The sequence below is a fragment of the Artibeus jamaicensis genome, unplaced genomic scaffold, assembly GCF_021234435.1.
Source record: "Artibeus jamaicensis isolate MK-2021 breed Jamaican fruit bat unplaced genomic scaffold, CSHL_Jam_final scaffold_1283, whole genome shotgun sequence".
Lineage (NCBI taxonomy): Eukaryota > Metazoa > Chordata > Mammalia > Chiroptera > Phyllostomidae > Artibeus > Artibeus jamaicensis.
Genome location: NW_026522028.1, coordinates 19,489,046 through 19,513,879, shown reverse-complemented (window position 1 = coordinate 19,513,879; position 24,834 = coordinate 19,489,046). Strand labels below are relative to the sequence as shown.

The window sequence follows — 24,834 nt, the reverse complement described above, 5'->3', positions numbered from 1 at the left end:
ATCCTGCCTTTAACCGATCTTCTTGTTGACCAACTGGAGGGAAATAAACTTACAAGGACCATGAACTACCATATTTTTATCCAGGTGTCAGCCTCAATTCCCAATGCAATGGCCCAGGAGGGGACCAACTTAGAAGAAGCCCTTGTCCCTCCACTAGGTTGGTCCAGAAACCCTGCACTAGTTCCTTCCCCAAGTTCCAAGGGTCTTAGATCTTCCCTTTTCAAGAGAACACCAGGCCCAACTGAGGAAGGGCGAAAGACAAGGATTCAAAGCAAATGGTCACCTGGGAGTGGCTTATTTAAATCAATGGGGCCCTGGAATGTTCCCAATTAGACTGACACTGCTCTTCCTTGGGGATGGAAATCTCCTCTTCTCTTCCTGTCACATCCTCCCAAATATTTCAGGATGGTGAGCTAGCAGGTCTTCTCAAAGCTTCTGAGATAAATAGATCTAGTCCTTCCTGTGATGTGGCTTACAGTGCCTTGGCACACTGGTCACCCTTTCTCTAGTTTGCTAATGAGAATCTTCAAGTCTGAGTCACATAATCTGAAAATAGTTCCATGATCAGCATGTAACACAGAAGAGCAGTAATATCCCCTCTCTTTGTGTGCGCTTTCTAATACAGCATTAAATTACAGTAGGGCTTTTAAGTAGTCATATTCCCCTATTGGCTCATTTTGACCTTGCTAATGCTTGTTAATTTCCCAAGTCTTTTTGTTCTATTATTAATACAAATAGCTATCAGGTTATCTCCTCCTGATTATGTGCTTGGGTTTTTTTCTAAACTAAGAAAAAAAGTACTATATGTCTTCCTGGAAAATTTCGCCTCATTGTATTTCACCCATTTTTCTAGATTGTGTTAAGCTTTTCGATACTGATTTAGAAAATTACTAGCTTTGTAACATTGACAAATAGGTGTGCACACCCTCCAGCCAAAGGCCACAAAGAAACAAGCCTGCATGTAGTTAAACAAGCTGGGTTTACTGCTCTTTGCTGTGTGGGAAAATGCATGCCATGGGGAGCCATGGCCATGGTGCCTCGGTCACTTGGGTCATTTAAGGGACAGCAGGGGATCACTCTAGACTAGATGCTGTCAGCAAGCAGGGTAAATTCTACAACTGGGCATCTCAATAAATCTCACCTATAACAGGACGGACTAGATAGACTAAGGATAAAACTATAGTTGGGCCCTGGCCACGTGGCTGTTAGTTGGAGCATCGTCCCCATACACCACAAGGCTGTGGCTTGATTCCCAGTCAGGGCACATACGGGGAGGCAACCAATCAACATTTTTGTCTCACATTGATGTTGCTCTCTCATCTTTCTCTCTCTCTCTTTCTCTTTTTCTCTCTCTCCAACACACACACTCCCTTCTTAAAATCATTAAACGTATCCTCGGATATGTTTATGAGGATAAAAAAACCTGAAACTGGTAAGTCAGCAGCATTCATTGTAACCAAAAGGAAGATGTATAGTGTTTTGTGAATGGCACCGCGACTTTCTTTTTGCCTGTGCTTAAGACAAAATTAGGAAGTGGCCTTGCTGTGTTTCCCTTTCTCATGGTCTCAGATTAACCTTGTGTGAGGCTGGTATTCTGAGAAAGAGCTTGAAATTTTGGACTTGTGGTGTGCGCTTCCTCACATGACAGACTATGCTGCAAACGTTCAAACGGAGGCTCTATAATTCACCGGTTCTATATCCTTGGCAGGTTACTTAAAAACTAACATTTCTCTGTGTCTCACTTTTCCCATCTGTAAAATGGAGTTAGCAGCATTCACCTCAAAGGACTGTGGTCAGAATAAAATGTGTCCCGTGGGTAAAGGTCCTCAAAGATGCCTGGTACATGGACATTTCTATGTGTAGTGAGTGTTCATGTCAGTATCTACTTTTTGGACCACAAAGGGGTGTAGCAGGCTCTGGTCATAAAGCTTTTGCTCAATTTATTGGGGGACATGATCTGCACATTAAAATCAAATATCGTGGAGTAGCTGCATAAGGCTGCCTACGTACTTCCTTATTTTCCTCCTCTTTCTCTCACAAAGAGAAATGAGATTGCACAATGACATGTGACCTGTGTACAACTATTTTTATAATCATAGCATGGAAATCATGAGTTTGTGCTTTTACTCTACAGAGTCTAAACAAGAAAACTGGGAAGAATTAGGGACAAGCTGAAATCTCCCTTTTTACCTCCCACTGATTCTGGCTTTGGCTGATCTACATATTAAGTACAAGGGCACTTTCCCCAAAAGTGGAGAACCCATTAAGATCCTTCCAAGTCCATTAGAATGTAAACTGACTGTGAAAGGAGGCTGTTGAAATGCAGGCGTTACTACCACTAAGCCTAATCAACCAAACACATCTGAGCAAATGAGGAAGCCACTGAACTATAATCAAAGGAGGGTCAACCTTGGAGAATCTTGCTCCGGGTTTCTCCCTTTTTTCTCCTCTTCTCCAAAGGCTTAGAGCAGTGGTTCTTGACCCGGGTGATTCTCCCCAACCAGGAACATTGAAGCAAGACTTAGGTTTGGTGGTCACACCTAAGGAGAGGCGCTACCTCTCAGCATCCTGCAATGCACAGGACAGCCCCCACCACAAAGAATCACCCAGCCCTAACTGTTCAGAGTGCTACCGTGGAGAAAACCCCGGTTTCTAACATGGTTAGGCTACACTGCTCAATATGAAAGTGTCTTCATTATTTTGTTCCTTGTATGCACATTGCGTCTGCCTTGCAATCGCCTGTCTGCCCACTAAGCCAGGGGCAAACTTTCGGTTCTGCTAACCTCAGTCACGGTCAATTCTGCAGCACTCATAGAGCGGTAGGGCCCACTGGGTGATGGCCAGCTGTCTTTCCCTGACCTTAGGAAAAGGCGAATTCTGTCCAGCAGCCTATCTCTGACAATTGGATTTGTTTATTTAAATTCCCACCCAATTGAGTATGAACAGAAACTACATCTGAGTGGTTTCCTTTGTGAAGCAAAGACATAAACCGCATGGATGCCCACAGCGCATGCCCTACCTGGGACCTCTGCTGCGTACTTTCATGCATGGAGTAAGGCAGAGCCCACATCTAGGAAATATGAGCATCAGACTCTGAATTAATACCCAGATTCTGGGAGATGAAGATGCTTGTATGTGGGTAGGACAAAGTGAAGTTCTTTATCACACCTGTCTAGGGAAGGTACTGTGGTGTGAAGACGCATAATGAAAGCTTGTTTTTCGGATTAACATGTAAACGTGGGTGATGAACAGGCGCACGCAATGATGTTGAGTATTAAAGAAAATGGGAAAGCAGTAGGATGGTGTTAAACAAAGAGCACAACAATTTCATCCATTCCAGAAAGAATCCAGGAAGAATTTTCTACATCGGGTTTCTTAGCAGTGTCGGGAGAGTGCATATAAGGATTCTTCTCGGTTAGTCTAACAACGAAGCACAGGAACTGAAAATCGCCAGCAACAAAAGCTCTTGTCCAGGTGCAGACTGCGACAGTTTACAGACTGGCACTGGCGCAGGGACTACATCTTGGCCTTTCTACTCTAGATCAGTACTTTCCAAACTGGTGCGCAGGAGACTCACGTGGAGGCCTCAGTAAAACACGCGCTCGTGGGCCCCAGCCCAAGAAAGTCTGACCCAGTGAGTCAGCACCGGGGACTTGACTTTTTCCGCCAAGCAAGTACCAGCTGATGCTGATGCTGCTAGTCCAGAGAAAATGCACTTTGATTAGCGAGGGTCCAGAGGACTCCCAAAATGGCTTTTTGTAAAAGCGGTGCTATGATCACTTCATACCTTTGCTACTAATGCGTCCATAGTCATGTTGAGGGCCTTAACTGCAGTGATTCCATGGAGGGAAACTAGCCATTGAAAGACTCACCAATAGAAAAGAAGGTGCTCTGTAAACACACGTTTAGAATGGAAATCACTACAGATCTTTTTCCTTGTCCTTGGAAAGGAATCTCTATCATATCCGTGATTTTAGCTTTTTTCCCCCTCTTTCTTTCAGGAAAAATACAATGAAACAGAATGTGTTCTCTCTTGTCATTTAGCATTTTTTCACAGTGCGCCGTATGTTTGTGAAAGGTATTTAAAGAGGGTTTCATAGAACATTAATTAAGATAACAACTGCTTCCTTAGTAAGCAGGATGTTGGAGAGCTTGTAACTTCTTCCCCAATGAGGGGAAGGCGTGTTTGTTTTTTGTCTTAAAGGTTGAGGGGTTTAGATGAGTCTTTAACAGACTTGTGTGGATTTGGAATTTGCACTTAATTGTGAAAGCCAGCAAAAATAAATAAATGTCAGGGTACTTTGTAATTTCCCTATAGCACCAGGGTGCAGAGCTGGTGCTTTTCAGGGACGTAGAGGCCTGGAATATTTTTAAGGTGTTTTTCTTCGAAGCTTGTTCCATTTTGCTAGGTGTCATTATGATGGACTGTTATTTTAGGGCTTGCAATATGGAATTGTCTTTTTGCAACATGCAAAGACATTTGCCGAAGCAGCCTTGCAAATGAAATCCCTGTCTTTTTCGTATCTCTCTTCAATTCCTCCTTTCAAGCTACTTCCCATTATCTCTATTTTCTTTACTACCCTCCTTCCTACTAGATCATACTTTTCTGTCTCTCATTTTCATCTTTTCATAATCTTCTCTTTCCCTTACCCCCAATCTGATGTTTCCAGACGATCTCATTTTATTGACTCCTTCATTCATTCATAGACTTAGTGTAAATGTTCTGCATACCTACTACAAGACATCTACAATAGCTTTGGCTCATGGGATGCTCCCAGTCCAGGGAGAGAGAGACTAATAAGCAGACACATTTTCTAAGTACATATGACATGCACTGTGTTAGCGGCCATAGGAGCACTATGGCAACACAGCGGAGGGTCCCCGTGGTAAGTACTGTTAATTCTCGACCTGTATCCTTCTGGCTTTCATTGTTTCCATATCTAGTCACAGCTTCCTACTACAAGCTGTGCTCTGCCTTGCGGTGGGGAGAAGGAGAGTGTCTTACTCAGGCCCCGAAGTATGCTCAGGTGCTGCAGGGCAAGCTGGAAATACTGAAGATTGCTCCAAGATGAGCCAAGTGCCAGTAATAGCTGGGGGCTGAGGTTAAATATTCCAGCTCCTCTGTCCCTGTGAGGCATGTTCTGTATTGACTCCCAGTGGTCCCCAGTGGGACTGGGATTGAGCCCGAGTCACCTGCCCTGTAACCTGCTTACTAATGCACCTTGAATTGAAGTTCTGTCCTTGCCTCACTTTCCTAGCCCTTTACTGGTGCCTCCTGAGATCACCTCCCAAATACACTATTGGCACTCAAATCCTTGTCTTGGGGCCTTTCAGAAAAAGCCACCTAATACAAGCACCAGGCCAACAGCTGGGCTCCCTCAGAGTTGAGAAACAAGACAGGAGGCTGGAGAGCTAGGCAAGGAAAGGCTCCACATCACACCAAGGAGGCTGGGCTTCCTTCTCAAGGCAATGAGAGACTAGTGAGGGCTTTTAAACAGGGGGGCTAGCATAGTCAAATTTGCATTATGGAGAAAAAAATCAATCCAGTGGGGCACTGTAAAGAATGAGTCAAACAGAGCTGGACCACAGGCAGAAAGAACAGGAAAAGGTTCTCGCTGAAATCAAAGCCAGAGATGATGAGGGCCTGAATGGTACCAAGAAATTAAATGATGTCTACAAAATGAAGAAAACAAAATCAATAGGGTATGCACTAATTGAACATAGAGAGTATAAGGGGGAGGAATCTTCAGAGGATTTTCAGGATTGTGGCTTCATCAAGAAAGGGAATGTCATGTTGTGGGGTGAAGACTGACTGGGAGAGGTGCGGATATTAAGTTCAGTGAGGGATCAAGAGAAATGGGAGACATGGAGGTGAAGGTGTCCATGAGGTCATCTAGCGTTCAGGACACAGGAGTGACTGGGCAGACGTACTGACGATGCATTGGGACACAGATAGAGGTTAAAGCTATGTATGTGGAGGAGATTACCCAGGAGAAATACAAAGAGGGAGAAGAGAAGGAACGGAGGTGGGGGAAAGAAGGGGGCTGAGGAGCAAGCCCTGTGAGCGGTCGCACATCAGAGACAGGCAGGGAGCAGGAGAAAACCTGGACTGTGTGACCACTCAGAAGCCAGAAAAAATAACAGCCAGGACAAGTTCACAGTGTCTAAAGATGCATAGGTCAAATAAGGTCAAAGCTAAGAGGTGGCCATGGCTTTTAGAAACTCAGAGGGTCTTGGCAACCTCAATGACAACAGGGTCAGTGGAGAGACGGAGGCAGACACAAGATATCAGGGAGGACAGAGGTGAAAGGGAAGGGAGGACATGGGATAATCCACTTCCCCAAGAAAAAGAGAAGTGACTGAACACGTACATAGACCATGCACTTGGTTTACGCTTGTTTTTAATGAGAGACCCGAGGAGCACTTAAATGTTGATGATAGGGAATGAAAGAAGAAATAAGGAGAGAGTATGTTTTGACACGGGCAAGCAGGCCGTTCAAGTCCACACTTGATGGCTCTAATTGTTCTCCGTGAGAGAGGAAACATGTTCAATTTCAGAGAGTAAATAAGACAGTGACGGAGCAGAAAGTCTGAAAATAGTGGGAAAGGTCCGAAACATTGGCGAACTGGGAAGTGCGTCCCCAGGAGCCCACAGGCGTTTTCCTCACAGCCTTCATGCCCAGCTGAGGGGGAGGTTTGATCTGTTAGGGTGTCAGTGTGTCAGACTGTGGCTTTCTGGAGGGGCCAGCAACTTCAAACAAGAACAAAATGGTGGCTTCCAGAACTGACCCAGCAGGACCATGGGAAATGAAAAGGTGGGACCCCTTGGGGGGGAAATCAAGAGTTCCAAGGTGACTACAGCAGAACAGGACCCTTCTGAGCACGAGCTCCTGAGTGTCTGTGCAGGTCACATGCCCATGAAGGGGGAGGGTGTCGCCAGCCAGAATGGACAAATGGACGAAAGTATGGCTCATGGGATGGTCTAAGAGAAGGGGGCTTAGAGAAATGAATAATACTGTAGAGAGGAGAAGAATAAGAATGAAAAGAGACATTTGATATATCAATGAAAATGTGACCAATCAAATATAATAGTAACCCTTCCCCCACTTATTTTTTCCAATAAAACAGTTACCTTGGGCCTTGAATATCAATGGATTTATATATTCCTCTAATCATCAAACTTAGCCGAAGTTCTAGTTTTGAATTGCACATAGACCATTTTTGCTATAGAGGGAATTCAATATTAAAATGAAAAGAGCCCTGGTTGGTGTAGCTCCGTGGATTGAGCACGGGCCTGCGAACCAAAGAATCGCGGTTTGATTCCCAGTCAGGGCACATGCCTGGGTTGCAGGCCAGTTCCCAGCAGGGGACGCATAAGAGGCAAACAAAAATATGTATCAACTAACTTTTTGTTGTTATTTTTTATGCTACGATAGACAGACTCACAGACAAATGAGGGTTAAGTGATAACCAAGGATGTCGCACCAGAAAATTGACCATTCGTCTGGGTCTTGCGACAGAACTAGGGATTTGACAGGTGACGAGGGGGACGAGGAGGGTGTTCAGGCTGAGGGAACAGTCATGCAAAGGTCCAGAGGCAAAAAACCAACATGGTGCTTCCAGGGGACTGTCAAGAGTTGGAGCTGGCGGGAAGCGGGGCACATGTGGCAATGAGGCCCAAGAGGAAGAAAGACTTCCATTGTTCATGAAGTGGGAGCCACTGAAAGGTTTTAAAGATACTATGATCAGGATGGAACTGTAGAAATATCACTCTGTGTAGACAGGGTCAGATTGAAATGAGGCACTGGATCAAACAAATGCTGCTTCAAGCATTGCTATTGAAACACACTTTTAATTCTATAATTAGTCTACACTAACCTGAAAGTACCTCCCCTGCCCCAGAGGCTTAGATCATTATGAATACACGCTAGTTCATCTTTCTGTAATTTTGCTGGAATTACCTTTCCCAATCTGGGATACACACCAAGACCTTAGCAAAGCTTGTCAAACAATCATAAATACAAAAATGCCTTTGTGGTTTGAATTAATTTGCAGTAACAAATGCTTCTCATCATTGCAATAACATCACCACAACTTTGGTGCCTTGAAAGAAGACAAATGTATTATCTACAATTCCGAGGGTCAGAAATCCGATGCAGGTCTCCCTGGGCAAAAATCAAGGTGTCGTCAAGGTTATATTGCTTCTGGAGGCTTGTGGGAGTTCCTGGGATTTGGGGGCTGATCAAGGAAAAAGATACACTCACCAGAGGCAGGGCAACACTCTGTGTGGGATGGGCTTGTCCAGGGTTGAGATGTCACAGTGTGAGATGGTCCACAGGCTTACAGCAAGGAGCTACCAGCCAGAAGGGAAGAGAGTACCAGAAAGGGGACTTACTGTGTAGGTGGCGTTGCTCAGCAGCATGCGGGGAGCTTCTGTGTCCGAGAGCTCCAAAGGGCAGCAGCAGCTTGAGGTCTTATAATCACCGGTAGCAGATGCTGGGCATAGTTTCATAAGGTGTGCAAAGCAGACAGACTGTAGATGGCTAAAATATGCTTGTTTGGGCCATTTTAAAAATTATCCAACGTGTACAGCTTCACTTTGGTGCCAGCAGGCTTTCGAGCTAACAGGTCTCAGCCTGCAGTGAAGAAATAAACAAGCAATACTCAGTGGTCACCTCTGTCTCATGTCCGTAACAGGGTTCTAGGGGAGAATGATTTCTTGTCTTTTCCCACAGCTAGCGGCCACCCACAGTCCTTGACTTACAGCTCTCTTCCTCCCTCTTCAAAGCAGGCAATGTTGTGTCCTTCTGACCCTTCCTCCGTAGTCGAATCTCCCTCTGACCACAGCTGAGAAAGGGTCTGTCTGCACTTACGGAGCCATATGATTACATTCGGACTTGCCTGGATAATCCAGAGCCCTCTCCCCATCTCCAGTTCCTTAACTTACACCAGCAAACTCCCTTTGCCCTGTTAAGGGACCTATTCACAGGTTCCAGGAATTAGGACATGGACATCATCTTTGGTAGCCGTTCTTCTGACAACCACACACAGCAATGGCCCCCTGGGACCATCTCAGAGGGTCTGCAGGCCACTCTAGGTGGTGGCCTAATAATACTCAGTGCCCTCGCAGCCCTTGGTAGGTCAAGTCCGAGTCTCAGAGATCTGAGCCATATTTGCCAACAGTGGTAATTCGCGGATCGCCCACACACCCTAGTCAGTAACTACTGACTTCCCCACTCTCCAGGTCCTACTGCCCCGCTCCATCACAGCGCTTCTGATACCGCCTTCCAAACAAAGTACTTGCTCTCCAATTCTTATCTTGGGGTTGCTTTAGAAAGAACAAAAGCAAGCTAAGGTGCAATGCCTGCTGGGCCAAGAGCCCGATGTCGATCACAGTCCCATTTAGTCCCATCCTCTGCCTCCTCACCAAACAGATCCCAGGGTACCTTTGCAACCCAAAGTGTAGAGAAAGAGGGCTAAGGATACAGAAGGAGCAGCAAGTGCCATCCTTGAAGGCAGAATAGTCCCTTCTCTGAATTACAGGTAGACCACAGGTGGCAAACACAAGGCCCGCGGGCCAAACTGGGCCCTCCACTTTGTTTTATCTGGCCTGGCACTTTGTTTCTACCCAGCAGCAGCACCACCGAGCTCTCGCTTAACTGTTAAGGAATATTTACATGTATACAGTCCTAAAGTTACATTCAGCCCTTTGAAGGCAACTGAGAGACCAATGTGGCCCCCAGTGAAAATGATTTTGATACCCCTGAGATAAACGATTGAATTTCAGCTATTGTGACTTCCAGTTGGCATTACTCAAATGTTTTTGTGCTACTAGGTTTTCAAACAACTTGACAGCTTTCATAATACAATTCTTTATGGCCCTGAAATCAAGCCTATGCCTTCAGCCCTATTAATATCTTAGGAAGTCTACGATGGCAGATACCTTAAACCTCCCCCTTAACTGGCCAGCTCTTAACCGCTCTAGAATTCTTCATGGTGACACAGCTATGCTTATTTCAACATAACTGGACGCATGAAAATATCAAACTGAACAAGAAAGAAGTCTGGTCCTTCCCAAACACACATTAAAGAGACGTGCATTTGCCTAATCACAGTATTAATTTATCTTCTACCAAGATTAGACTTTCTAAGAAGCTCATTTGGAAACAACATATTTAAGCTGGAGTTATTTCCCACTTAATTGATGTACTGGCATCACAAGCACGTGCAACCATTTAGAAAATATGTGACCCGGGCTCTGTTCAGAAATAATAAAGAAATGGCCCCCGTTTTCTTAGTTTTAACTCTACGCTGCTGGGCAACCCTGTAAGTCATTTCTTCAACAAATACTTTGTGCAGTGCTTGCTTTGTTCAGAGGCCCGTTTTACATAAAGAAGAGTGAGCCTGTGAAAACTGCTTGAAACTGTTTTTCAGGCAGCTTTAGAAATCAATAAGAGAAAAAAAATAAGTGCAAATTGTTTCTCATATGGGGTAAAGGACATTCATCATCATAGTTAGAGATGGAGTCATGGCGATTTCTAGAAAGAGAAAGCACCTGCAGCTGGTGAGGAGGAGCGATTCTCAAGGAAGAAGTGGCATCTGGAAACTTCATTTCGTCCTGGAGTGTTAACTGTCAACTGTTCTAACCCTGTCTTACTATTGTGCATAAATGAAATAGAATTAAATAATTAAATGGGTGATGAAAATTCCCCTCCTACGGGTGGCATTCAGGGCTCCCCAGAAAGTGGCCTCATCCTACCTTGCTGATTGCCTGTCATTTGCATCAGAGAACCCTGGTTCTCCCCCAGTGAGAGAGTCCAGATTAGAGTGTCAGTCAGTGACATGGAAATAAATCTCCACTGGTCTAATGCGTTGGTTCTTGAGCAGGGGCTGATTCTCCCCTGCCCCAGGGTACGCCTGGCAGTGTCTGAAGGCATTCTTGGTTCTCGCAGCTTGGGAGGGTGGGAGGCTAGGTGCTATTGGTACTGCATGGCTGGAGGCTGAGGGATGCTGCTAAATGTCCCATAATGCACAGGGCGCCACACCCTCCGCAAATGGTACCGAGGTTGAGAAACCCTGACCTAAGGGAGAGAGACATGCTGTGCACACAGAGGATGGAGCGTTTTGACAGGAAATGTTTTAAAAACTTGGTTTCATAATTACAACCTGCTTGCGAACAAAGATATCACTCCCCTCAGGAGGAATTAATTAGAGCTAGTATAATGCAAAAGGCAATACAGCCAGAAAAACCTTTAAATTAGAAATTTCTTCTTTAGTTAGTTAGCTTTTTACTCTACGTAAGCTTCTTTATTTACACTGGTGAGTGAAAAAGGGGGATCCAAAGTCTGGTTCTTTGCACTGGTAACAGAGGTATGAATTCTGTTGGGTGCGTGATATAACCGCTTTTCAAAAAGTTGACATGGGTGTAAACATCAGTGGGCTAAGTTATTGGACATTCCCACTTCATTTCACTCTGCTGCTGGGCTTGTTCAAGAGCAGTGAATGTCACACCAGACATGAGCCCTATTTTCTAGAGAGGAGCTAACCCACAAAAGCAAGGTTCTCAATCCTGGCTGTGCATGATAGTCACCTGGGGACTTTTTAAGATTCCCCATGTCCAGACCCCACCCACCTCAGAACAATTGCATCAGAATATCTCTGGGGATAGAAAAAAAATTAAGACATCTTGATTTCAAAAGACCTTATTTATTTTTATAGAGAGGGAAGGGAGGGAGAAAGAGAAGGAGAGAAACATCGATGTGTGGTTGTCTCTCATGTGCTCCCAACTGGGGAGTTGGCTCGCAACCCAGGCAGGTGCCCTGACTGGGAACTGAACCGGCGATCCTTTGGTTTGCGGGCCTGTGTTCAATCCACTGAGCCACACCAGCCAGGGTGACATCTTGATTTTTTAAGACTTCCCACTTCCAGTGGGCAGCCAAGTTTGAGAATTACTGCTCTAGATCCTTGCTTTTTTTTAATTTTATTTTTAATTTTTATTTAGTTATTTTTCAAGTACAGTTTTCTGTTTATTTCTCCTATCCCAGCCCACCCTTCCCCCAGGCACCCCAAGTCCCTCCCATTTCCACCCCCCTTAGTTATTGTCCCTGTGTCCTTTATACTTGTTCCTCTAAATCCCTTCCCCTTTTCCCCTGAAATTCCCTCCCATCTACCCTCTGGTCCCTGTCAGCCTGTTCTCTATTTCAGTGTCTTTGTTTTTATTTTGCTTGCTTGTCTGTTTTGTTGTTTAGCTTCCTGTTAAAGGTGAGATCATATGGTATTTGTCTTTCAACACCTGGCTTATTTCACTCAGCATTATGCTTTCCACTTCCATCCATGTTGTTGCAAAGGGTAGCAACCTAGGTGCCCGTCAGTAAATGAATGGATCAAAAAAGTGTGGTACATATACACAATGGAATTCTATGCAGCAGAGAGAAAGAAGGAACTAGATCCTTGCTTCTTAAAGTGTTCTTTGGTCACCAGCAGCACCAGCAGCACCAGCAGCACCAGCAGCACCAGCAGCACCAGCAGCACCTGGGGCTTGTTACAGATCAACTCTTGGGACCCACCCCGGACCTAGGGAATCAGAACCTGCCTTATAGCAAGAGCCACCACCCCACCACTCTGGGGAGCACACACTGAAGCTTAAGAAGGCTGTGCTAGAGCACATTGCAAATAGTCAATTTAAAAATGTACACATTTTTACTGTGCAATATGCACAACATAGAACAAGGCACACCATTAAGGCATGGAAAAGTGTCCCAAAGCATTAACTAAAATTAACATTCGCTTAATGAAAAATGCTAAGTTCATCACTCTAGCTGCCTGTGTTTTTTCAGTAAATTTGACTTCTTTTAAATTATGAAAGATTTCAACCACATAGAATAGCGTACTCCTACGTTGCTTTATTCTTCTTAAGGAGAGTAGCACTAGCTATGCAGTGGCCTAGGATTATCATTCTGGCGCTGGGAGCCAAATGGGAACCCCACACAACACCTTTTCCTATAGCTGACAAGGTGCCCTCTCAACTCTGGGTTCACGTGCACAGGGGGAGAGGACCTGAAATGCCATCCGAAAGGGTCCATGCCAAGGTGAGGGGTTGCGCATTAGTTAACGGGATTGAACTGTGCACACGTGTATCATAGTCAAACCATTGTTCTAAATAGTCATACGGCTTCATTCTGGAAAGCACAAAATGCTTCAAATTAAGGTGGTTTGGCAGTAATGTCTCCACAGGGAATGTATGAGGTTTGCTAAATGTCGTACAGCCAGTTTCTGCCTGCCAGACTTCAGACGCCTTAATTCATCATAGAAACATCGACTGTTCTTTCGCACTTCCTGTGATTAAAGAGAAAAAACCCATAAAAATCCCTGTCATAAAGCCAGCTTTCTTCATTCCTGCCAACTACCCTATCAGCTTGTTTCATTATAGTACCCTTTACTGGAGGAATTCTGCCATGTGAATTTCTGTCCTCTTACAAAATATGTACCTTTCCTCTAATTTCAATTCATACAAATAAAGAGATGGGAGAGAAGCATGGCATCGTGAAAAAAGTTTCAGCTGGCAGTGTACGTGCCTGAATTCCAATCCTGGCTGGGATTATATTTGCTAGGTGATTTGGAGCCATGGTCTAATCACTCTGGGTCTCAGTTTCTTCATCTGTGAAGGGGTCTAAGGACACTTTCTCACGGGATTGCTAGTAGGAGTAAACAAGATTATACATGTGAACACCAATGCCTTGCACACAGCCAGCACTCATCAGATATTTCCTTTCCCTTCACATGTCTTGTAAAAGCCCCCTGGAAAGCCTCAGAGGCTATTATTCATCTTTCAGTCTGAAGACTCTGTCACATTGTCTGGCATACACTAGGTACTGGTGGCTGAATGAATGGCTGGTTTCTACTGAAGGCTCATAGCTCAGGGGTCCAAAAGTGGAAAACCAGCCAGCACGACGCCATCAGACATCACGCCATGTCTTATAGGGGGCACTTTACTTATAAACAGCAATGGCTTCTTAAGATGCCAGCCTACTAGCAGCTAACTTCTAGCCCAATGCACAAATCTGTGCGAAAACAAATGTACAGCTACCTAGAATAGTATAACTGAGCTCTTTATGTCAACTTACCATATAAAATTTCCTTTGACTCTTTGAAATGATCCTCTGTATTACTGTGATTAATTCAGTTGCCTGCTATTTAGTACACAAGAGACTCACGACTGTATTGGTAAAATCCAATCTAATAAATGCAGGCATTTAGGGGAGACTGGAGGGAAACAAGGTGTGGTTACCGCTAAACACAGTGTTAGAATCAGGAGGAAACAGCCTCCTAGAGGGGGCTAGAGTTTGAGCTAAGGAGCAGAAAGTCCCGGGGCCTAGCACGATGCCTGGTGCACGGCAGGCTGCTTCCCAGACTCCCCGTGACATCCCAGCACCTTCTCAAGCACCACAGACAAGAGCAGCCATGAGTTGAAACTCAGGAGTGTCTGACTCTGCATCAGGACTCTCCCAGGCATTTGGGAGCCTCCCTGTCCGAGTCCCCATAACTAGCACATGCCTGTCATACGGTAAGTGCTCAGGAAAGACTTGATAAATGAATACTGACAGTGAAGAAATCAATCAAGGCCATTAAACGCAGTACTTGTCAAACTGTGGGGAGTGACTGCCTTGTGGGTCATGAAGTCAGTTCGGCGGCTCACCACCAGCTTTTTTTAAAAAATAAAAGTTAGGGGAAAAATTAGATAATACCAGAGTGTACACTGCTTTGGAAAAACCACATTGCAAAATTTTTGTTTCTGTTAGAGATCTTCATGTGTGTGCATGTATGTGACCTGTTCGGTAATGGAAAGTATTTTCTACTTTGGGTCATGGCCAAATAAAAAGGGGGGGAGCCCTCAGAGTATATCAGAGAAAGTAAGAAGTTCACCCAAGTTTCTATGGCTTAAATCTTTTCAGATATCCTTAAGAGTCAGTCACACATCCAGTCGAGGGGGGTCCTTTTTGGGGTGCTACAATGACAGCGTCAGGAGGCGTGCCTTGCACCGCACTAAAAGGCACTGAGCACCTCGCCCTTACACATCAGTCCACACCCACACTGTCCCCTGCGCAGGACTGGGATGCCCGTGACCGGGGTTCACCGTGCGGTGCCCTGTGCAGGCAGTGTGGAATCTGTCATTTTCAGCTGGGCATGACAACTGCCTCATAAGGAAGCACACGCTGGGGGAGGGGGAGGGGGAGGGGAAAAAAACCTACCCAGGGCTTACATCTATCTTCTAGGAAAATGTATCTTCTTATAACTACGTACAGTTTCCTCTTGGCCCTATTATAACAATTGCGTTGACATCTTTCAGAAGGAAGAGGAGGCGGGCTCCTCATTTAAGGACCAATGCTACATAGCTTTGCGTACTTTCTAAACTAGAAACTCAATTGGTAAACAATCAGATCAACAGATACTGGTATTATCGTCAAATTGTGCCCAAACTTCTGTCTTCTGTGTTTACTGCAATCATTCTTCCCTCTGGGGATGCAGACAAGTTTCTCTCTGAAATCTTCAATCTGGTAACCATAGTAATGAAACAGAGAGAAGGTGAAATCTTGGCAATGTACTGCAGATACACACACACACACACACACACACACACACACAAAACCCTCATTTTTATCCATTATTTTCCATTTGCCTTTTCCTAATTATTTTTTGCAAGACTTGCTTACAAGCAGCTATCGTTGAAATGCTAGTGAAGAAATGGCTGCAGGGAAGGCAGGAGAGAACTAAGGGATAGGCAAACTGCAAAGCTAAATAATAAGCCTGAATAATGAAGTGCGGACTGTTTCTGGTTCGCTTTGCAGCTTTGAACATCCTCGGGAGAAGCAGTAGGAAAGTGCCTCCTGATGGTACAGTGTTCATCTGCTTCAGTTTCTGCTGATTTTAAAACAGAACTAACAGTCCACCTTCATTACGGAAGACCTAGCTTACCAGGATCATTCAAATTCAGGAGAAGGAATTAAGATTGGCCAGAGAGAGCAGGGTTATAGTGTCTCATATGGACAAACTGTGCTCACTCTGCAGCCGCGGGCATGGAAAGCAAGGGCGTGATGACCCACAGCCATCTCCTTCCTTGGGACACGTTTCACTGTCTCCCTTTCAAAACCTCCAAATGCTTCTCCAAGTCACACTTGGGTGCTTTCATCATGGCATTAACCTGTCTCTTCAAAGAGGAGAGGAAGGGATGGAGGGCGAGACCAAACATGGATTGAACCCTATTGACTGAGTTCTCAGTTTTTGGAGTTTATTGAAATAAATAGCTCGCCGAAGTGTGATGGCCAAGAGCATTGGCTCCTCGGCCCCTGAGCCCCTTTCAGCAGGCTTTGAGCAGTGGGAGGGAAAGCAGAGAAAGAAAGAAGGGACAATCTAGAAGGTTGATGTTATTGCTTGGAGCCTCCGGGCTACCAACACTGGATATAATAAAGACAGCTCTCTAGGAATATGGTGTGTTCATCTCCGAAACACAGCCATTCACTGCCTAATCCTTTCCACAATGTGAGTTACAGGCTAGTCTTTCATGGGTTTTGTAATTCCATATTCTATGTTTTATATGTTCTATATTAGAATTTTCTTCAAGCTTATAACAGCAGCAAGGGACTAACTGCTCAAACGATACCCTTAGAAGTCATGAAATAAAGCATTTTGCAAGTCAAAGGTAAATGAGAGAGACAATACTCCTGAACCCACCTGCACTTGTGGGTTTCTCAAAAGGGGAGCACAAGGACTAGACATTTCTAGGAGGTCAAGGACGAGCACAGCAGGGCACAGAGTGTTGGATACGTCTTTCCTGCACCTGGGTCGGCGCCTTCCATGCAATTTGTCCTTCTGGACTTTTTACCTTAGCAATTTCCATGCACAGTCAAAGCCTCCCACAATTAGAAGGCAATATAAATGGTCATGAGCCTTGAAGCCACAGGTTATATTCATACCCAACCTCCCCGACAAATGATGAAACACTTGATTATCTCTAGTAACAAGGAATTCATTACCTTTCGAGGTGTTAGGCTCCGTGTTCAGTCAGACTTGTTGAAAGTTCTCACAGTGAGTTAAATTCTCTCTCCCCATAATATCAACCACAAGCTCCTGGCTAGCAACCTTGCAGCCATTAATACAAATGCTCTTCACCCTTTTGAAAACACCTTCTATATGATCCAGGCTCTTCTGTTTCAAAGGCCAGCCTCTCTTGTACCTCCTATGGCTCCCCTGTGGTGCACTTTCAGGAACACTCGCCACCCTGGGAGCAGCCCGTGTCCCCTCATCCTGTCCGCAGGCAGTCCTGCCCGCGTATCTCCTACCCCTTTCCATCCAATGTCCTAAGGTCAACAGTCCATAAACTGGGGCATCAATGAGAACTTCTCTTTCAAGAATTTGAAGGAAGAGTTTCTGTTACTCTAATGAGATGATGGTAAGGACTCGAGTTCAAAAGGTTCCCGTTGGGCTGAGGCTGGAGGCCCAGGTGGAACACGAGTAAATAAAGGAAGATGAAAGAAGGAGAGCAGAACCGGGAGAGAGAAGCAGCCCTGGGAGACTGAGAAGAATCCCATCTTCTGACTTGCCCATTGGAGTTTCCTGGGCTAGGGAGCCCTTCTTACACCATCATCCATTTCATGATCATTGCTAACACTTATTGAGTAGACCTACTATGTACCAGGCACCGTCATAATTTCAATGTGCATTATCTCACTGAACCTTTTCAAGAACCCTATAGGGAAGGGGTTGTTATTTCCATTTTTACTGCAGAAGAGACTAAGGCACGTAGAGGTTTGAGAGACTTACCCAGCTCCCACACTGGCTAGAGGCAGAGCCAAGATTTGAAAGCGGGAGCTCTGGTCTAGGGCCATAGCACCCTAAACACGCCTGATGTTGTCTGAAAGCAGGAGATCTGGATTCACGCTTCTTACCTATAAGGGCACTGCTCCCCTCCCCTTAGAGACTCATGAGATTTTCTTACAATAATTTTAATAGTTATTTTTAAAGACATTCCCCATTTATTTAAGCTACCATGACTAGGTTTCTGTCCTCTGCCCTTCCTGATTAAGATACAGGAAGATTCAAAGATACTAAGTCCTGGCCAAACGGCAGAGGCAGGCACCTCTGAGCTGTTCTGCAGTTGCACTAAAAAGCAAGCTCACCTGGCTGGTGTAGCTCAGTGGATTGAGCGCGGGCCTGCGAACCAGACGATCGCGGTTTGATTCCCAGTCAGGGCACATGCCAGGGTTGCAGGCCGGTTCCCTGCAGGCCAGTTCCCAGCAGGAGACACACAAAAGGCAACCATACATTGATGTTTCTCTCCCTCTCTCCTTCCCTTCCCCTCTCAAAGATAAATAAATAAAATCTTTAAAAAAAAAGCAAGCTCAGTTAACAGAATGAAGCTGCCTTTACAGAGGTTGCTTTTCTGTAACATATGTGTAATTAACATTCATGTAAATTTTCCAGAGGCAGTCCCTTCCATGATGCTATTACAGAAATGATGCCAGCGAACTTTCCTCTAATTACTCTAGCATAAGATGATCTCTAACCTATCTACTCTGTGGCCTACACATTGCTTTTTTCGCAGCAGACATCATCACATCACATTAGATTCACATTTCTGCACCAGTGTTTCCAAAACTCAATCCTACTGACATATGAAACTAGGTGATTCATGCTTTGTTACGGGGGACTGTCCTGTGTATAGTAGGACATTTAGTAGTATCCTTGCCTCTACCCACTAGATGCCAATAGGACCCTCTCCCCTGTTGTGACAACCAAAAATCTATTCTGACATGGCCTCATGTCTCCTCGGAGGCAAAATCACTCTTAGTTGGGAATCACTGGTCTACATGTTTTTAACCCCCACTCCAGTCCCACGCTGACTTCAAGGGCAGGACTCTATTTTTTTATCCTATTACTTTCTAACCCTTGGTACATTCTGGTGCCCACTAACTTTTAACTGAAGACAACTACCATTAAAGTAATGTTTTGTGGTTAAAAAGTCTGCAGTGCGTGTACTCCTGGATCTTTGTGGGTTTAGTCAGGAAAACAGACCCTACACCTGCTACTGGAATAAGAGGTTTAATATAGAAATTAGGGTTGATATGAATATGAGAGTAACTGGGGGAAGGGAAGGCTATAGTCAGAAGATGGGACTTCAGCCTGAAGCACTGGATGGAAAATGAGGTGTTCTCTGGGAAATCTGAGAAGCCACCATGTTCAGCTGCTGAAGTGAGGTCATCAAATGGGATCCCACAGAAAGGTCTGGAATGCTGTTCTGTCTAATAAAGCAGCCTAATCTGACCCTCACATATTCTCCAAAACAGTGGTCTCTGCTTCCCTTCCACCTTCCTAATCTCCCAAGTACCTCTCACCATGGAATCCTAACCAAAAACCTATCAAGAAGGGAATTCTGGGAGATGTAGTTCTTCCCAGCATTACACAGGTGCTCCTACAGGAGTGGTGGTGCCAGGTAAACAATAGGTAATTCCACTTTTTCACACCAAGTGTGTGTGTATGTATAGCAATAGAGGTCTGGAGAACTTGGCAGTCCTGATGGTCCAAGTTAGGAAGCAGACAAATGCCTGATGTGATTTGTTGTTGGCGCCACCATTACTCTTGTTTTTACACTGGCAGGGGGCTCATCTCCTCGTCGCCTATCTCCTTTAGTGTGTGCTGTGGAGACAGCCTCAACATTCCCTTTGCACCCTGAACAGATGGCAAACGATGTTAATAATCGAACAGCTCATACTCCAGATGGGAGATGTTCACCTTCATGCTTCTTAGAATACAGTGTGTCTTCAGAGCATTCTAGATGGCCTAGAATTGACAGAGATTACTAGAAAAAAACTTTCTACATGCCAGGTATTGCTTTCCTCTTGAGGAATCAAAACATTACAACCACATAATCGATTTCTAAACTACTCCCTAAGACTACAGCTGACGTTAAGTGAAAACATTTCAGCTTTATTGATTTTAAGCCAGAAGTCAAACAATTATTCTCAAATAATTACATCCAGTCCATTAAAAATATGGTGCCATAGGCAAGGTGTGGTCCAAAGTACACCGACATGTCTATTTCACTTTAGAAAATTTGTTTCAAAATATACATGGGGAAGATGTGTTCTTCAGAGACCGTCTGGCCCATGAAGTCTGAGATATTTATTCTGAGGCAGTTTAAGGAAATGTTTACTGACACCTAGGCCAGCAGGAGGTGGGGTCTGAGAGGTAAAGGGGACATTACAAGGACTTGCTTTTTACTGAGAGGGGTGAGAGCCACTGGCGAGTTTTGAGCTGACGAAAATCTGACTGGACTCACCTGTAACAGGATCCCTCCAGTTGCTGCATTGAGAACAAACATGATGTTGGGAAGGAGGGTCCAAAAGCCAGGAGAACAGGTAGAAGACTACAATAATTCTGGTGGGAATGATTTGGTGAGTCACCATCAAGGAGCTCAGATCAGCGTGTAGAGTTGGGGGTGGTAAGAAGTGACTAGACTCTGGTTTGGATATTGAACTGATTGGACCTCCTGACGCTAGACGGGGCGACCAGTCCCACAAAGGAGCAGGGAGGTTAGAAAATGCAGTCTCCCCACGTGCACATGTGTGATCAGCTAAAGCAGTCTGTCTCAAGCAGTGGTGATTTTGTCCCCCAGGAGACATGAGGCGATGTCTGGAGACATTTTTCATTGTCACAACTGCGGGTGGGGGGGCAGGTAGTGCTTCTGGCATCTAGTGAGTAGAGGCCAGGAACGCTGCTGAACACCCTGAAATACACGGGATAATTCCTATAGAAACACAGTTACTATAGCAAATAGCTGCCTGGTCCCCAATGTCTGTAGTGCTTCAGGTAAGCAACCCTGAGCTAAATGAAGATGCTCCACAGGAAGAAGAAAGATAGACAGGTTTTGGTGGGTAACTAGAAATCTTAGCCAACTCAATTCCCTACGCCTCAATCCTCAGGGCAACATCCATTCCGGAATCCCTCTGCCTGCAGCACAGCTGAATTCTGTCTGCTGCCTGTACCCACATATTTTCCCCATTCCTGGGGGTGAGCTTTATCCTGAATAAGAGGCTCTGCTGGCTTTTTTTAACAGAAAAATCTGAACTTCATTAAACATGTGTGATCAAGGTAATGAAGGAGATTTTGTGTAATGATCATTAAATGGTGAACAGCATCACAGTTCATTTCTTTGAAGAGATTTGTGAAGCAAAATATTTTCATTAATTAGAATTTCAAGACTTAAAACTGTTTGGGGATAACCATAGAGTTACAGGAATTTTACTCTTTTTACCAAACCCAGATGGATGATCTATGGTTCAAATGCCCTTAATGTTATATAAACACTCCGTAATCTTTTGTTACAGGTAAGAACTAATAAGGCTTAATTTATTTGGTGAAATACCTGCATATATCTAATACATACTGGCTTTTCATTTACCTAGGTTTACTATTTTAATTTGCCAATGGATACCTAAATGGAAAACATATTCCCTTGCATTCTGGAGTGTTTGTCTATTCCATTTCTTTTCTTTGCAAAGAAGCACGCATTTTTTACCAAGATTGTTAATAAGGGAGATCTATTTTTACATATTTTCACACTATCTGAAGGGCTCATTAAGCTTAACACTGGACCCAAAAAATGGACAGTGTTCCAAAGGTAGCTCATAAATACCTCAATTCCTGAGTGCTATTGTTGAATTTAGGTTTGCCTTTGTGTTATCTAAATTCAATATGCATAAATAAGCCACATGAGAAATAAGCAAAGAAAAGATTTTTCCTATTGTGAAACACTTATTTTCTACCATTTAGTTAAGAATTGACTTTGTATATAGTCAATGTAGGAAGCTTCAGGCAAGTATTATTCTAGGTACTGCGGCTATCGAGTTATGCAAAACTGGGTGCCTGTACTTGAAGGTTACATAAAAGAGGCTAACATGGAAACAGCTGATTGTAACAGAGCTTGCACTAAGGAGGCAAGTACCAGGTGCTACAGAAGCTGGGGAGGAACCCGTGGCCCACACTCAGGGGCCATGAAAAGGCATCTTGAATGGGATGATGGCCCAGCAGAGTCTTGCAGGATATGCAGGAGGTTGCCCGGTGGCGAGAGGGGAGAGGCATGATATGTAAAGGGATGCAGATGACTAAAGTCAAAGATCATGAAACCGCAAGAGAGACACAGGCACACAGCAGGACATAGGGGTCCTGGAATGTCATGCAAAGGAGCTTGGGAGCGGTCATTAAGGAGACGACAAGCTGGCAAAGTTAAGGCTGGGAATGGAAGCAACAGGCAAATGGCATTCCACCAATTCTAGTACAGCGGAAAGCAGGGATGGCTTCACAACTTGTGGGGCCCACTACAAAATGAAAACATGGGGCCCTTGTTCAAAACTTATTATGAATTTCAAGATGGCTACAACAGAGCATTAAGCCAGTTTTAGGACCCTTCCAAGCTCTGGGCCCTATGCATGCCTTGAGGCCAACCCTGGCAGAAGGTAGCAGGGTAGCAGGAGCACCAAGACATGAAGACCTTCATTTGTGGAGCATTTGAGATCTTGCTCCCTGGCATATGTCATTAGTTTGGCTCAAATCAACTCTTACTAAAAACATTTATTTGCATGCTGTCTACTCTCTGGGAAGAAAAGTCTTAACACATATCAGTCAGCTAGAGACCAGGCTCAAGACAACACACTAGCCAGCACTATATAGTCCTATACTCCAACTCGGAAAATGGCCAAATGGCTACTCTCTTCATTTCAAAGGTAAGGAAATAGGAGAGCAAGAAAGCTGAAGGACTGTCCTAAACTCACCATATTGGGGAGGAAGTAAAGAGGTGAATTCAACCCTCCAGGCTCTATCCGTTTGTTATACTCTTCTCCTCTACAATATCAAGGCTACTGAGTCACAGGATGGAACTTCTTTGGGGAAGATGGATCCAGAGGCTATGCAAAGGTCTGTAACTGGCACACACACACAAAAAGGAAATCAGCTAGGAGATCACCGCTGTTCCCTCCTCTCCCACAGGGAGCACGACCTTTCTGAGCCCTTATTCAGCGTCGAGAGGACCATTCCAAGCACAGCTATCCCATAACTATCCTGAGCCCAGCATCGTACTAGGAAACAGGACTACGGGGATGACTAGCACATTCCTAGCAGCTCACCCTCCAGTGAGTGAAGGCAATACTGGAAATCAGCTATCAAAATTCAGATTATGTATTCTTTAATATAATTGGGAAGCAAGCATTTGAAAATAATAATAAGCAAAAATAGAAATGAATACTGAAAACCAACAGGCAGCTACTGAGTCCTTTGTAGATTGGGGGAATCGTAGATGATTTGTGTATCTCAGCAATATTACCTCACCCACTCTGGAGGTTTGGGGATCACGTGAATGCCCATAAGCCTTTGTACTTATCTCAAAAATATCTCTCATATTATACTCTATTTAGTTCTCTATGCCCCGGGTCCCAAAAAGCCCAAGGCCTTATTCATCTTTTTCCCTTGGTTCTTAAAATAAAGCTCCAAATAGGCAGATGGTTTGCAAGGCCCTATGTGATCTAGCCCTGGGTCATTTCCGAAACTCTGTCTCACCCCACCTCCCACCCTGCTACCACCTCTCAATGGCAGCAAACCCTCCCACCTCAGACGCTTCCCAGTTCTGCTTTCACCTCTTTGATGCCTCTCATTTTTCATCACTGCTACTGAAATATCACTTCCTCGGGAAAAAGCTTCCCCTATTTGTCAGATTCGATGTGGATCTCCATTAATAAGCTCTCAGACCACCCTATAATTTTCCTTCAGGCCCCTTATCATAGTTAGTAATTATATATTCATGTGATCATTTGATTTTCATCTTCATTCAAGGTTGAAAACTCCTTGAAGGCAAGCATCTGATGTAGCTTGCGTACTCCGAGATCCCAGCACGTGGCACGGTGCCTGGCATCTGCTCAGGCCTCTTCGGACCACTCAGTGTAGCACATCCATTTTCTGCCACTCACCTCTCTTAGTCTCTTACATTGATTTCTTTTCTTCAAAGCATCCACAATGATCTGTGTACATGTGCATGTATGTGGAAGTGTCTTATGTATATACACACATACATGCAAATGTGTGTACATGCATGTGTTTGTCTGTGTTTGTATATAATTTCTTTACTCGTTACTATATGTTTACCCCACTAGAATGTGACCTTCAAAAAAGCAGAGAGTTTGTCTTCTTGTTCACTGCTGTACCCCCGGCTACATACGTGGCACTTAATAGGCACTCAATGAATATTTGTTGGAAATATAAATACATGAATGGCAAGTACTCAAGAAATGCATACCAGAACTTTCTTCTTCAAAACTCAGTAATTCGATCTTTCACTGAAAAAGAGATGATCTATTGATATGCTTTTCTTTGAGAAAACTTGCCTTTTACTGTCTCCCCACAAAGACACTTTGACACAGTTTTAATTAATCTACCACAGGTCATTAAGAAACAAACGCTTATACTTGGTTTACTTTACTTCAACCTTGTTGCTCTGCAACATTCAGTCAGATTCTTCATCCTTAACCTTCAATGAAATCCATTTGGCATTTTATAGGGACAAGCACATAAAAATCAAAGACTTCCAGAGTCTTTGGAATCAGACATGCCTAGATTGGAATCTCTGCTTCAATATTTATTAGCAGTATGACTTTGGGAAGCCATGTAACTGCTCTCAGCCTCAGTTTCCCCAGAATGCATGTGACTGGCAGGGTCAGTGTGGCCACAGGACTGACTGTAGTTCTAACTGCATGGTATATGGTCATAATCAATAATAATATCTTTTCATTCTTC

General features: G+C 44.4%; 2 protein-coding genes across 3 annotated transcripts in view; one reads left to right on the top strand and one right to left on the bottom strand.

The window, feature by feature from the left end:
* The window catches only part of GLRA2 (glycine receptor alpha 2), a 173,549-nt gene that overhangs the window by 142,198 nt on the left and 6,517 nt on the right, over positions 1-24,834 (top strand). The gene's annotated exons all lie outside the window — the stretch shown is intronic.
* The window catches only part of FANCB (FA complementation group B), a 123,052-nt gene continuing 106,630 nt past the window's right edge, over positions 8,413-24,834 (bottom strand). The window contains exon 13 of the transcript XR_008389823.1: positions 8,413-8,636. The gene's annotated coding sequence lies outside the window, so the exon portion shown is untranslated. The remainder of the gene's footprint in view (positions 8,637-24,834) is intronic.